We start from the raw sequence: 13229 nt of genomic DNA on the forward strand, positions 1-13229 counted from the left end.
GCACCCCTGTCCACTTGGCCCCTACTAAGGGGTGTTGGACAGTAACCAAGAAAAAGAAGAATAAGAATTACTTTTCTCAATAAACTGTATGTAACGGATGGTTTAGTCTGGAAACATTTTCATCATAACTATTGTTCACATTTTGTGTATTTAACAATACTTAGCATCGATTACATGGATTCAAATTTTTACAGTGATTGTTTCTATCCCTAGCTCACATTTTAGAACTATTTTAAAGCATTAAGCCTGAGTTTTTTATGGCAAGTTATGCCTTTAAACTCTCTAGCTAGTCTAGACAAACATTTGAAATAGGGCCTAGATCTCGGCCAAATTACTTAAACAATTCCTAAACCGATAAATCTGCCTCTTGTTTGATGGCCCCTTATTACGATATGCGATCTCACTAAAGGATAGTTACAAACTCCCACGTTCAACAGTTTGAATGCGAGTGCTGCTTTTTGCATGTGAGCAAAGTTTGAAGGCCATTTTATCCGATGAAGCATGCAGAGCAGAGCATGCACTAGTGCATGTATGAAGTAAAGCCTCCAGTATGTGCAGCTTGAACTCCAAAGTTCATTGACCTGGTAAAGGTGGTATATGCCAAAAGATATAGAAAACATTCCCAAAATCATTCAAATATTCATATAAAAAATTCCTGGATCACTACAAAAATGTGATCACCAGTTCTTTGTATCATTATCTAGTTTTCCTGAAAATTTCAAATCTGTTCACAACTTTTTGAGTTATATTGCTAACACAACAGACAAACCCATGCTGCTGTAAACCTCCTCCAGCCTCCCTATCGTATTAACAACATTAGCTGGCGGAGGTAAAATTGGATTTTGACTATGCCATGGCAATCTGCAAAACAGGATTATACATGTCTATAACAAACCCTAAATAGTAAATGGGCCTATTCTCAAACAAATTGATTTAATTTAACTGTTAGGCCTGGTGGAGGTAAAAATTAATAATCGGATTTTAGATTTACACCTCTCTAAACTAGATTCTAATGTTAGTTCTACACGTTTTATCTATTGCGATATTGATTATTGGTAGTGCAATCAGTGCAACACTCAGTTGTTGTCAACACTACACAACACAACAGGATTAGACTTTAATGTTAGAGTTATTTTACGTTAAATTTACTAGACTCTAAACACGTCACATTTGTTCATAACAAATTCTATGTCTCTACTCCCTACGTCCCTGGGGCACTCCTTGGTCCTTGTACACAATTAAACTTAAACTTATACCAATTACCATGGTCCAGGAGCTACATTCTCTGGGTCTAGATAGTATCTAGTACTAGTACAGTAGCCTGACTAGTAACCCCTCACTTTGATACTTTATTGTGAATAACTTTACCAAATTATCTTCTTCCCGATCCAACCTTGTGAAATGTGGTTGGCGATATTGTTCTTTCTTATGTATATTACGATCATCTGCTCACGGAGTCCTATAACGGAATAAACGCGCGATACCTCCGTCGTTACATCCTGTACTAGTAGCCGCTCACCCCTGACTAGTAGCCGCTCACTATAATACATGGCGCGCGCGCCGCACATTACAAGGCTCTGAAGGATGCTAACTAACTAGCAAAGGGCAAGTCTGCCAACACGTGTGCCGAGGCTGAGATAAACATAAATTTTTGGCAGCATACGGTGTGGTGGATATTCTATATAATTGTATTCAATTTCCATGTCCGAATTCGAATAATCTAATATCACATTAATGTTCGGTTTGTTGTTTTTCATTTTCTTTATTGTGTAAGTATGCTGCATTGGACGTGACATTAAGTGTCGTATTTATTATTATGTGGAAGACGGGTCTGCTTATTTATAGTTGCGAAAATAGAATGTTATAGATATACATGGGAATCCCGTTATAACGAGATCGTCGGTTGCGGGTGATTTTGCTCGTCATATCCGGATTCTCGTTGTATCCGAACGCTTGTGGAATTTACACTTTATGTATAAAATGCTCTATTAAAATTGGGCTACCTGCATTTTATTATGACGACGTCATATTGATGAACAGAAAAACAAGAAATGCGACAGGAAAATGAGAGAGCATTCTCGCGATAATTACAATTATTTTTGTTCTAGACACATGTTATCAAATATTTCAGATTTGACAAATCATATAATCATATCGTATATGGGGCCTTCCTTTTGTTAGCCCTATGCTGATCAATCTGCACATCTGAGAAGAGAGAGAGAGAGATGAAGCAAAATTTATGCAACTACATGCAGGTAAAGTATCAACGCTGCATGCGTTTAGCGTAACTCGCGTGAATGAAAGCTGTGAGTAAAATCCAAACGTATCCTTCATTCTATGACAATACTGATATAAATCACGTGTACTATGGTGAAAGTTTACACCACAGTTTACTCTCTCATCTTTTATTCCTTCCAGGGAAACAGCTTCCTGGCCCGGTTGTGATGCATGATGTTGAATGCGTGCTTTGCGTGAATGTTTTACCCGACGACTTTGATGGGTCAATGCCGTTTTATAAGAAAACGAAAACCACGTATAGATACCGGCTAACTGTGGATTGCAAAATCGAGTGAAATAGTACTTGTATTTCGATAGGCTATAGTTGACTTAATAAAAATTTTAGCATACGATCCCATCGTATTTTAATTTTGACATTTAATTCAATTAATCTTATCAAAGTTACGTAAATGGGTATATGAGCGGCAAATGTTTGCGAAAGCAGCGAATAATGGCAGATTCTAACTTTCGTCAGGGCTCGGTAACGGTTGCGATCAAACTCAAGAACAGTTTTTAGCTCACCTGAGCCAAAGGCTCAAGTGAGCTATTGCGATCGCCCTTCGTCCGGCGTCCGTCGTGCGTCGTGCGTCGTGCGTCGTGCGTCGTCCGTCGTGCGTCGTGCGTAAACTTTTTACATTTTCATCTTCTTCTTGAAAACCCCAAGACCGATTTTCATCAAACTTGGCAGGTAGCATCCCTAGGGGGTTAGGAACTCAATTTGTTAAAATGGGCACCATGCCCCACCCAGGGGGCCCCCAGGGGGGCCCAAACCCCCCAAAATTAAGGAATCTGTAAAAATCTTCTTCTCTAGAACCAGAAGTGATAGAGCTAAGTTAATACTATGAGTTAGTACATTGATGACTGTAGTTTCAAGTTTGTTCATGGCAGAATCAGGGGTGCCCCCCTTGGGACCCAGGGGAGGGGGGGTGGGGAGGGGTTCTAATGGGGCCTATATTGTACATTTTCATCTTCTTCTTAAGAATCCCATGACCCATTTTCACCAAACTTGGCAGCTAGCATCCCTAGGGGGTTAGGAACCCAATTTGTTAAAATGGGCACCATGCCCCACCCAGGGGGCCCCAGGGGGCCCAAACCCCCCAAAATTAAGGAATCTGTAAAAATCTTCTTCTCTAGAACCAGAAGTGATAGAGCTAAGTTAATACTATGAGTTAGTACATTGATGACTGTAGTTTCAAGTTTGTTCATGGCAGAATCAGGGGTGCCCCCCTTGGGACCCAGGGGAGGGGGGTGGGGAGGGGTTCTAATGGGGCCTATATTGTACATTTTCATCTTCTTCTTAAGAATCCCATGACCCATTTTCACCAAACTTGGCAGCTAGCATCCCTAGGGGGTTAGGAACCCAATTTGTTAAAATGGGCACCATGCCCCACCCAGGGGGCCCCAGGGGGCCCAAACCCCCCTTAATTAAGGAATCTGTAAAAATCGTCTTCTCTAGAACCATAAGTGATAGAGCTAAGTTAATACTATGAGTTTGTACATTAATGACTGTAGTTTCAAGTTTGTTCATGGCAGAATCAGGGGTGCCCCCCTTGGGACCCAGGGGAGGGGGGTGAGGAGGGATCCTAATGGGGCCTAAATTGTACATTTTTATCTTCTTGAGAACCCCATGACCCATTTTCACCAAACTTGGCAGGTAGCATCCCTAAGGGGTTAGGATCTCAATTTGTTAAAATGGGCACCATGCCCCACCCAGGGGGCCCCCGGGGGGCCCACACCCCCAAAATGAAGGAATCTTTTAAAATCTTCTCTAGTATCAGAAGTTATAGAGCTAAGATAATACTATGAGTGAGTACATTAATGACTGTAGTTTCAAGTTTGTTCATAGGAGATCCAGGGGTGCCCCTCGGGGAGGGGGGGGGGGTGGTTGGGAAGGTCCAAATGGGGGCCTAAATTGTACATTTTCATCTTCTTCCTGAAAACCTCATGATGGATTTTCGTCAAACTTGGCAAGTAGCATCCCTAGGGGATCAGGATCACAATTTATCAAAATGAGCACCATGCCCCACCCAGAGGGCCCCAGGGGGCCCCAATCCCCCCAAATTAAGGAATCTTTAAAAAAATGGGACCTTATTGTACATTTTCATCTTCTACTTGAGAGTGCCTGGTCAAATTTTGGTAGAGCTGTGAATAATTTAGATTAGTGACTGCGTGAAAGGTGAACTTGCGATACTCAGGTGAGCGCTAGACCCGCGGGTCTCTTGTTATAATTTTAACAAGCAGTTCTTTCTTATCGCAAAGGATTTTTGAACATGTTCAAAGCTCCCAAAACATACAAATCGCTGTGTTCGCAGCTCACAGATATTCCCGTTACGTATATCTTTGGACACATTTCGGATACGTAAACATATACTGTACACCATATTTTTTTTTCTTGTTTAAGCCATTAGATAACGTTAATTCGAATTGTAGCGTTTGTGATAACATTTCGGCATAAATAGCGAAGGCTATAGCTTCTAAATATTCCGATGCTGTTCCATCACGGCCCTCGGAAAGAGACTTTATGAACTTGTGGCGCTGTTATCACCTTGATTGCTTCTGTTTGGCACTGGCATAATTATGTTAGTCTGTTTGCACGAAACGATAGTTCAAATAATTTACGGAGAATTAACCTTTTCTGGTTATGAAATAAAGCGTGATTTTGCCCATTGTTAAGTTCGGCTTAAAAGAGAATAAGTTGTCGTTGTATAAAGATCCGCACAAATTCATCTTTGTTTTTCTCTGTTTTTAGGCCCGAAAATTATCTCGCAATAGCCGGAACTCCAAATCTCCATTGAGGCTAACATGCAAATTTATTTGGGACCGGACGATTTATCTCGTTATAAGCGGATTCTCGTTGTATCCGATCTCGTTAGAACAGGATTCCCCTGTATACAAGTTATGAAATAGCCATTATTCATAATGTACTGAACTGAATGATTCATGAGGTCTTTGATGTATAGCGATCAATTAAAACATTTAAAACGCAGAATAGATCCAATGCAAATAAATTCACATGCATTATATGCCCTCCGCTGTTTTATCCTAATATTCCTTTTCTTTTTTCTTTTTCTTTTTTTGCTTTCTGTTTCTTCCATTTTTTTCTAAGATCATTTCAAGTTGTACAAATTTGGCAAACAAGGAACTTTACAAAGAAATCCATTCATTATAATACCAATGTCTCACAACTTTTCCAACAAAGCTTTCGTTATAAACATCATTATATCACACATCCATTAAAAGCGTATAATAGGTGGGGGTTGCCTCGTACCTTTATGATCACACATTGATATAATCTCTTGTTGATCATTGCATCCCAATTTCCATGGAATTAATTATAAGTATGAAAAAGGACTAGAAGTATACATATTTATACAGTTCACCACACAAGCTTTTAATTCTATATCTAAAATGTATTAAATGGAAAGTCCCCCAGACATTCTGGTGAATTTAGGGAATGCAGAAAAAGAATAAAAACATACCAGTTATGAGCACTTAGAAAAATGTTATCATAAAAAAAGTATCTGCAAACATTTCATAAACAGGCAAATCTACAGCAAGGCTGGCGATCTTTTCAAACATTGTATACCTTCAAACATGTAATACTTATGATAATAAATCTTACGAATGCAAGAGTATGTTTGTGCTTAAAATTTCGGTCATATTACTAATTTTCGTTAAATATGTCTGAAATAAAGATGCATAAAAACAAACTTCAGTGGTATAAGTATATACATGTTTTTTGGTATATATACAGCAAAAATATTATATGGGATATAGTCATAACAGCAATATCACTTTTGAATCCTGTGAGATACCTGTATTTCTCAGCCGCTCGCTCATACGTATTATTTATTTTATAATGTCGACGCACATATTACTTCTGAGAAAAGAAAAAGTCAATATAATCTACACACACCTCAACACTATTTTGAATATACAGTTATTCAAAATATCATTTTGAAAATTCCATTTAAATACAATATAAACAATATCATTTTTTTCACTGGTACGTATAAGGTTATCCAAAAGGAAGAAGGGAAAAGAGAGAGACTGCGATCATGCTCCCACTTCAGTTCAGCAGAAAGGACACCAATACATGTCTTCTTCAACCTTATTTTTTCGTATTCACTGCATTCCAAGTGCAACCATGTGTCACAAAAATCACAAGAAACCCATTGATCTTCTACGGCTTCTTCTTTCCTGCATGCTGGACATAAGTAACTAACATCATCTAATTCAATTCCTTCCTTTTTGTTCCTCTTCTTTTTTTTCCTTTCCTTCTACGCTATTCTCCTTCGTAGAGTCATCTTCTTTGTTTTCTTCTCTCTTGTTTTACATTTCTTCTTCAAAACTCACTTCTCTCTCTTTTTTTTTTGCACTCAGATTCTTCCACCTTCATTTCTTCCTTCTGTTTTATTTCTTCTAATATATGGTTCATTTCTTCTATCCTCGTCACAATCCCGTCTCTGTGATCTTTCTTTCTATTTCCTGTACCCAACTTCATCTCTTCTATCTTCTTCTTTAGATCTTCCCTCTTCTATCTCAATGTCTTTGTGCCTTCTTCTTTTTTTTCTTTGTTTCTCTTTCTCTTCCTTTCTTTTCTTCAACTCTCTTTTCTGTTTGGATTTCATGTGAGTTATGAAATCATCTCCTGATATTGCTTCAGTAGCTGCAATTTCCTTTTTTGACTTCCTGGAACGTGTACTTCGGGAAACTCGATATAATGTTCGAGAGACGGGGACATTTTTATTTGAAACCTTTAATTTCATTTTGGGACTAACGAACCTTACGAATAACGATCGAGTTCTAACCGTATATATACATGTATTACATAATGTATAATTATATGTATGTATATAATTATACATTTATTTATAGCAATGTCACAATAGAGGAATGCATTAAATGTCAATTGCTTTGATTATAATTCAAAATCTGAATTTTCGGGGGCCTCCCACTTCGTCGGAAATCCAAGAGGATAGTTAGCGGGGGGGGGGGGGGGGGGGGAAGGTAATAAATCAGTGGTCTGAAAGCGCACGCGCCACATACTGTACACACGTAATTAGTGGGGGGGGGGGTGAGCGGTTACTAGTCAAGAGCCATCTCTGTACGAGTTTCGAACTTTTTTTGTTCGCGTGCGCAATTCCACGTAAATACGTACACTACTATCGTTCAGTTATTTGCCGACAGTTGTCAGGTCGACGACTAGCGCCTATTCGTACGACTTATCTCAACTTTGCGGGATTTTAACGAAAAAAATCACGGCCTACTCACTAACTTCAGTAGACGAGACCTTTCCGGCCATCGGGAATCTCCAGATGTGGCTAATTGCATTTAAACATCATAAAATAATCGTGAATACTTTGAATATTGCAATTTGTTTGAGCATCGAATTCTAAGCATTGCGCACACGCGTACTGCGGAGCGTACAGTGCGTATTCGAGAATGTAGGGCAGATATTCACGGTCATCATCAACTACACTCGTGCGCTATTAAAGGGGTGAGCGGTTACTAGTCAGGCTACTGTACTATTGGAATTCTGTAGTTCCAGAGAGAATCCATGTGTATGGTTATGTGCCGTGCCGGTGCCAGTGCGGTGTGGCCCAGCCCACTGACACTGTCACTGTCTGTGGGAGCATTCTGCGTTTGGGCTGTGTTTCGCATTTGGGAACCCCATCTTAACGTTAGTTCTACATGATCTAGTTTAACTGTTGTCTGATGCTATGGCCAGGGCCTACGTACGACCGACTCTATTCTCAAACAAATGATTTTACAATGTGTTAGGCCTGCAAAAAGTGTTAGCTAGAACTCTTCTATGTAGTCTAAGCCTCGGCCCCAAGGCAAGATCATTGTGAGGCGTTGTGTACAGCGACAGGGCTGTGATAGTTAAGGTTCTTCTATCTAGTATCATTCTAGACTACTGTAAACTTTAGAAATTCTACTTCTAGTCACTGCACTGCTCATGCTGCGGTGAGTGCTAGTGAAGTGTGAAAACGCACCCCGGCCCCGAAATCTCTAGTGTTAGTGTTTAAACAGTACGCAGCACGCTACGAGTAGGACTACGGCTAACTACACGCAGCGCTGGCGACAGCGCTGCACCTCTATTCCTTCGCGGACGTTGTTATCGTTCACTGTTTCCTTCATGAATATCTTTATTAATCGTGGAAAACTAAAATACAAGGAATTATCGTAATCTATGACCATCATTCAATAACCGGTATGCGATTTTTTTTTTAATTACGTCTAAAACTTACCGAAATCTATGGCTGAAATCAGGTCTGTAAACGTCCTTACTGCTTCACTCCTCATCTGCGTGTTATATGAATGGCATTCACTCTCGTATACTACAACGTAGGTAGTCGGGGCGGAAGTGATGAGATAGTCGGATGACCCCGACTAAAAAAGTTCAAATCATTGCCGGTGCAGCACGCGCGGATCTACTACAAGCTTTACGTAACACATGAAACGCACGGGCGCACGGGCGTACGTAAAAAGCAACCACTTCTGAATGCGCATGCGTGGTAGTTTGTTGCTTTTGTGAAGCTCTCGAAGGAAAAGATGCCACCGCACGATCTACTCCGAAAAATTCAACAATAAGGTCTGGATACCAACAAAACGCCGAATTCAACTCAACCATCAGGAAAATACGCTGTAGGTAAGTGTTGCAAATTATATTACTCTTAAAATCATACAAAATAAAAGGTATTTTATGTGATTTTGCCGTCAATAGTGACGGTCGTTTACAACGTTGAAACACTAACACATGTCTAGCCTTTTGTCAAGGCCCTCTCGCTGTAATGGGCGAGCGAAGCGAGCCCAGCCGAGCGCGCCAGCGCGAGGGCCTTTTGAGATCTGCTTCACACATTATTATTCATGACACGTGAACCCTCTGAATACTCATTTTATCGGGTTCCGGTCAACCAATGGAATGGCGCGCTCCCCGAATCCTCAGTCTTGGACGTGTTGTCATGTCTGTTCGCATGCATCACTGACCACCCGCAGAGGTCTGCCACAGAACTCTACACACTCTGTGTGTGTAGAGTTCTGTGTGGTCTGCGGCGTGCATTCGCTCCATTCAAATCGGGTTCGAGCAGACAGACACGCTGATTGGTCCGACTTTTGCTCCCGAAATCGGGGAGCAAAACTCGGTAATTCAAAGGGCTAACAAAAGGATGCGAAGCAGATCTCAAAAGGCCCTCGCGCAACCCCACTCAGCTGGGCTCTCTTCACCATACAGCGAGAGGGCCTTGACAAAAGGCTAACACATGTCAGACCCTGTGCGCAGCACAGTGTCTGGTCAGGCTAGACTACGGCAAGGCTTGGTAGGCCTGCATACGAGGCGAGGCCGGCTATCACTACACTGCACTAATTATGAGCTCTAGCCTCTACTTACAACAGTATTGACAACCGTTTCAGAAGAAAGTTGAATATCCAAGTAGAAAAAATATGAAGCTTTAATGGCACATTTACAAAAGTGCAAATCGAGTTTCATTGCTTGTTACTTACACGACAGATTCAGCAGTGGAAACCCACACCGAGAACACATCCGTTCGTTCGAAGAGCCCGCGTTTATAAATACAGTCAACCTCGCGTAAGTCGACATAATCGGGACTGAGCAAAACACGTCGACTTACGCGAATGTCGACTTACGCGTAAGTCGACATTTTGTCGACTTATAAATGAAAACTAATTTCCCCTGTACAGAGTAAGATTTTGATCATGATGCGGATCGCTACCCAAATCTTACTCCTTTTGCCGCCAAAACATGCCTACTGACATCAGCAACAATAATGTTTTAGTTCATGCATAAATCTCGCGCGGGTTAGTAACGACAACGCACAATTCCCAAATCTCTAGAGAGATTTTGAGAGAACGGGATCGGAAACCTAGGCCCGTTTCTAGACACTTTACGTTTTAAACTTGATTTGAAATATCAAACGCAAATTCCCCCAAATTGCATTAAACTTTGCGAATTAAATTCAAGTGCGTTGCTCCGAAGATGTGCGTGTGATTTCGCATGATTCTGTCGAGATAATTTTTCAGTGCCGACTGAGTTGAAATATGTGTCGCCATATTTGTTCTGTTTAAATTTGTATTGCCATACTCTGAAAATGAATTGTTCTCGCGCTCCGATTCGCAACATTACCGCTCTGTACGGCGCGGAACCCGTCTGAAATAAAAAGAAGAAAAGTTTGTTTGAAAAAGACATCTTTCGGACTACTATAACCTTCGTAAAAACAAACCTCTTTCCTATGTCGGACTAATTTGACTTTGGACTGAGATTTAAACCTTCGGCATAGCGAACTTTAACAATAATTCGTTGTCATTTTTTCATTGACATTTTGTGAAGCAGCATGCGTTTCGGCAGTTTGAAACGTGTGAATGTTGTGATGTCTTTCCCCTGCAAGTGCAGACTAAGTTCGGTCACGGCGAAAGTTCCGTTACGAAATAAAAAATAATGCGAGCCTTTTCTACCATAACGCACTTCCGTAAATGTTTATGCGCTTAAACGCAGTTTCTGGTTTCGGACAAAACCTGCAAGTCTTTTCTGCAACGCTCTTGCTTTTTAAATACAGCGTTGCTTGTGATTTGACGGACTTGCATTTGATTTTTAGAGTTGCGTTTAAACGCAATTGACTTTAAATTTCATACAATTTTCTAGTTTTGTATGATTATCAAACGCAAGTCTTTTCAGCGTTCCGTGTGATTTGATGGACTTGCATTTGATTTTCAGAATTGCGTTTGATTTTTAATTTTGCTTACGAAATGAAAAATAATGCAAGTCTGTTAAACAATAACACACGTCCGCAGATGTTTAGAGATGCGTTTAAACGCAGTTTCTTATAGTTTCGTACAAAAACCGCAAGTCTTTTCTGCAACGCTCTTGCGTTTGAATACAGGGTTATGTGTGATTTGATGGACTTGCATTTGATTTTTAGAGTTGCGTTTAAACGCAATTGAATTTTAAAAAGTTCCCTACAATTTTCTAGTTTCGTATGATTATCAAACGCAAGTCTTTTCAGCGCTCCGTGTGATTTGATGGACTTGCATTTGATTTCTTATATTGCTTACGAAATTAAAAAAAATGCAAGTCTTTTAAACAATAATACAACTCCGTAGATGTTTAGCGATGCGTTTAAACGCAGTTTCTTATAGTTCCGTACAAAAACCGCAAGTCTTCTCTGCACCGCTCTTGCGTTTAAATACAGCGTTACGTGTGATTTGATGGACTTGCATTTGTTTTTTAGAGTTGCGTTTAAACGCAATTGAGTTAAAAAAAGTTCCCTACAATTTTCTAGTTTCGTATGATTATCAAACGCACGTCTTTCAGCTTTCCGTGTGATTTGATGGACTTGCATTGGATTTTCAGAGTTGCGTCTTATTTCTAATTTTGCTTACGAAATAAAAAAGTAATGCAAGTCTTTTCAACAATAACCCACTTCCGTAGATGTATAGAGATGTTTTTAAACGCAGTTTCTAGTTTCGTACAAAACCGCAAGTCTTCTCTGCAACGCTCTTGCGTTTAAATTCACCGTTGCGTGTGATTTGATGGACTTGCATTTGATTTTTAGAGTTGCGTTTAAACGCAATTGAGTTTCAGGTTCGTGTATTATTTTCTAGTTTCATATGATTATCAGACGCAAGTCTTTTCAGCAACGCACTTGCGCTTAAATGCAAAAGTTGCGTGTGATTTGATACACCTGCATTTGATTTTTTTTAGTTGCATTATTAATTTTCTAGAAAGGGCCCAGGTTTTAATACCGCTTCGGAATAATTAACGTCAGAATATTCGGATTTACAAAAACATTTCATGTTCGGATAATGAATACCTACTGGGACATAGTTAAGTGTACAAAATTTTTGCGTTTTGAGAAAAACGAGAGGGAGAAAAGGGGTAAAGTGAACTGCCTTGGGTACTAAATACTCCAGTGTAAATGAGTCTATGCCCTTTCTATTCTGGCATACAAGGCAATGGACGCATGGCGCGAACGCTACCGCGCCGTACACTAGCGAATTACCGAGTAGAAATGCGGCGAATCGGAGCGGGAAAACAATTCTTTTTCAGAGAATGGCGATAAGACTTTGAGCGAAAAATTATGTCGACTTAGACGAGGGAATTAACACGTATTTCAGCTCAGTTGGCACTGAAAAATCAGGTCGACTTACGCGAGTTGTCGACTTATAAATGTCGACTAAGACGAGGAAATTTTCAAGGAATAACAAAGGCAAAAATCGGGACTTTTTTATTGTGTCGACTTAAGCGAGTTGTCGACTTATGCGATGTCGACTTAGGCGAGGTCTACTGTACAATGTACGTTACGTTCCACACTGCATGCAGTCCCCACCGTGGTCCCCACCCCCCCCCCCCCCCCCCCCCCCCCCCCCCCGCCGCGTTTTTTTTAAGACGGCACAGATTGGGGCATGGTGCGTGTTAAACCTATGGGAAAAACGTTGGGTTAGGGTTTTTGGTTAGGGTTAGGGTTAGGGTTGGGGTTAGGGTTAGGGTTAGGGTTAGGGTTTGATGGTTAGGGTTAGGATTAGGATTAGGGTTAGGTTTAGGGATAGGGTCCCCAATAGATTTTTGGGGTCCCCAATCTGCGCCGTCTAAAAAAAAACACGCCCCCGGCCCCCTTTCCGACAGCTGCCCTTATGGGGCGCCAAGTGTCGCATGGTCTGTTTCGTTACGAAATCAGTCACGGATTTTCGTCGACGAAATGGCCGTTTTCGAAATGACTGTACTACCGGTATGTATTTTGTTAAAAATCATTTCGTAACGAAATGTTATTTCTTTTTGAAATGACTATTTTATTATGAAGTAATTCGTTCTTCTTTGACGAAATGTCCATTTTGTTACGAAATATTCATATTTCTTTATGAAATGGCCATTTCGTCAACAAAACGTTTATTTTGTTATGAAATAACTTTGACTTTATGATATGGCCATTTCGTCA

The sequence above is a fragment of the Diadema antillarum genome, unplaced genomic scaffold, assembly GCF_040938485.1.
Source record: "Diadema antillarum isolate AM-2024a unplaced genomic scaffold, OU_Dant_1.0 scf00000071, whole genome shotgun sequence".
Taxonomy (NCBI): domain Eukaryota; kingdom Metazoa; phylum Echinodermata; class Echinoidea; order Diadematoida; family Diadematidae; genus Diadema; species Diadema antillarum.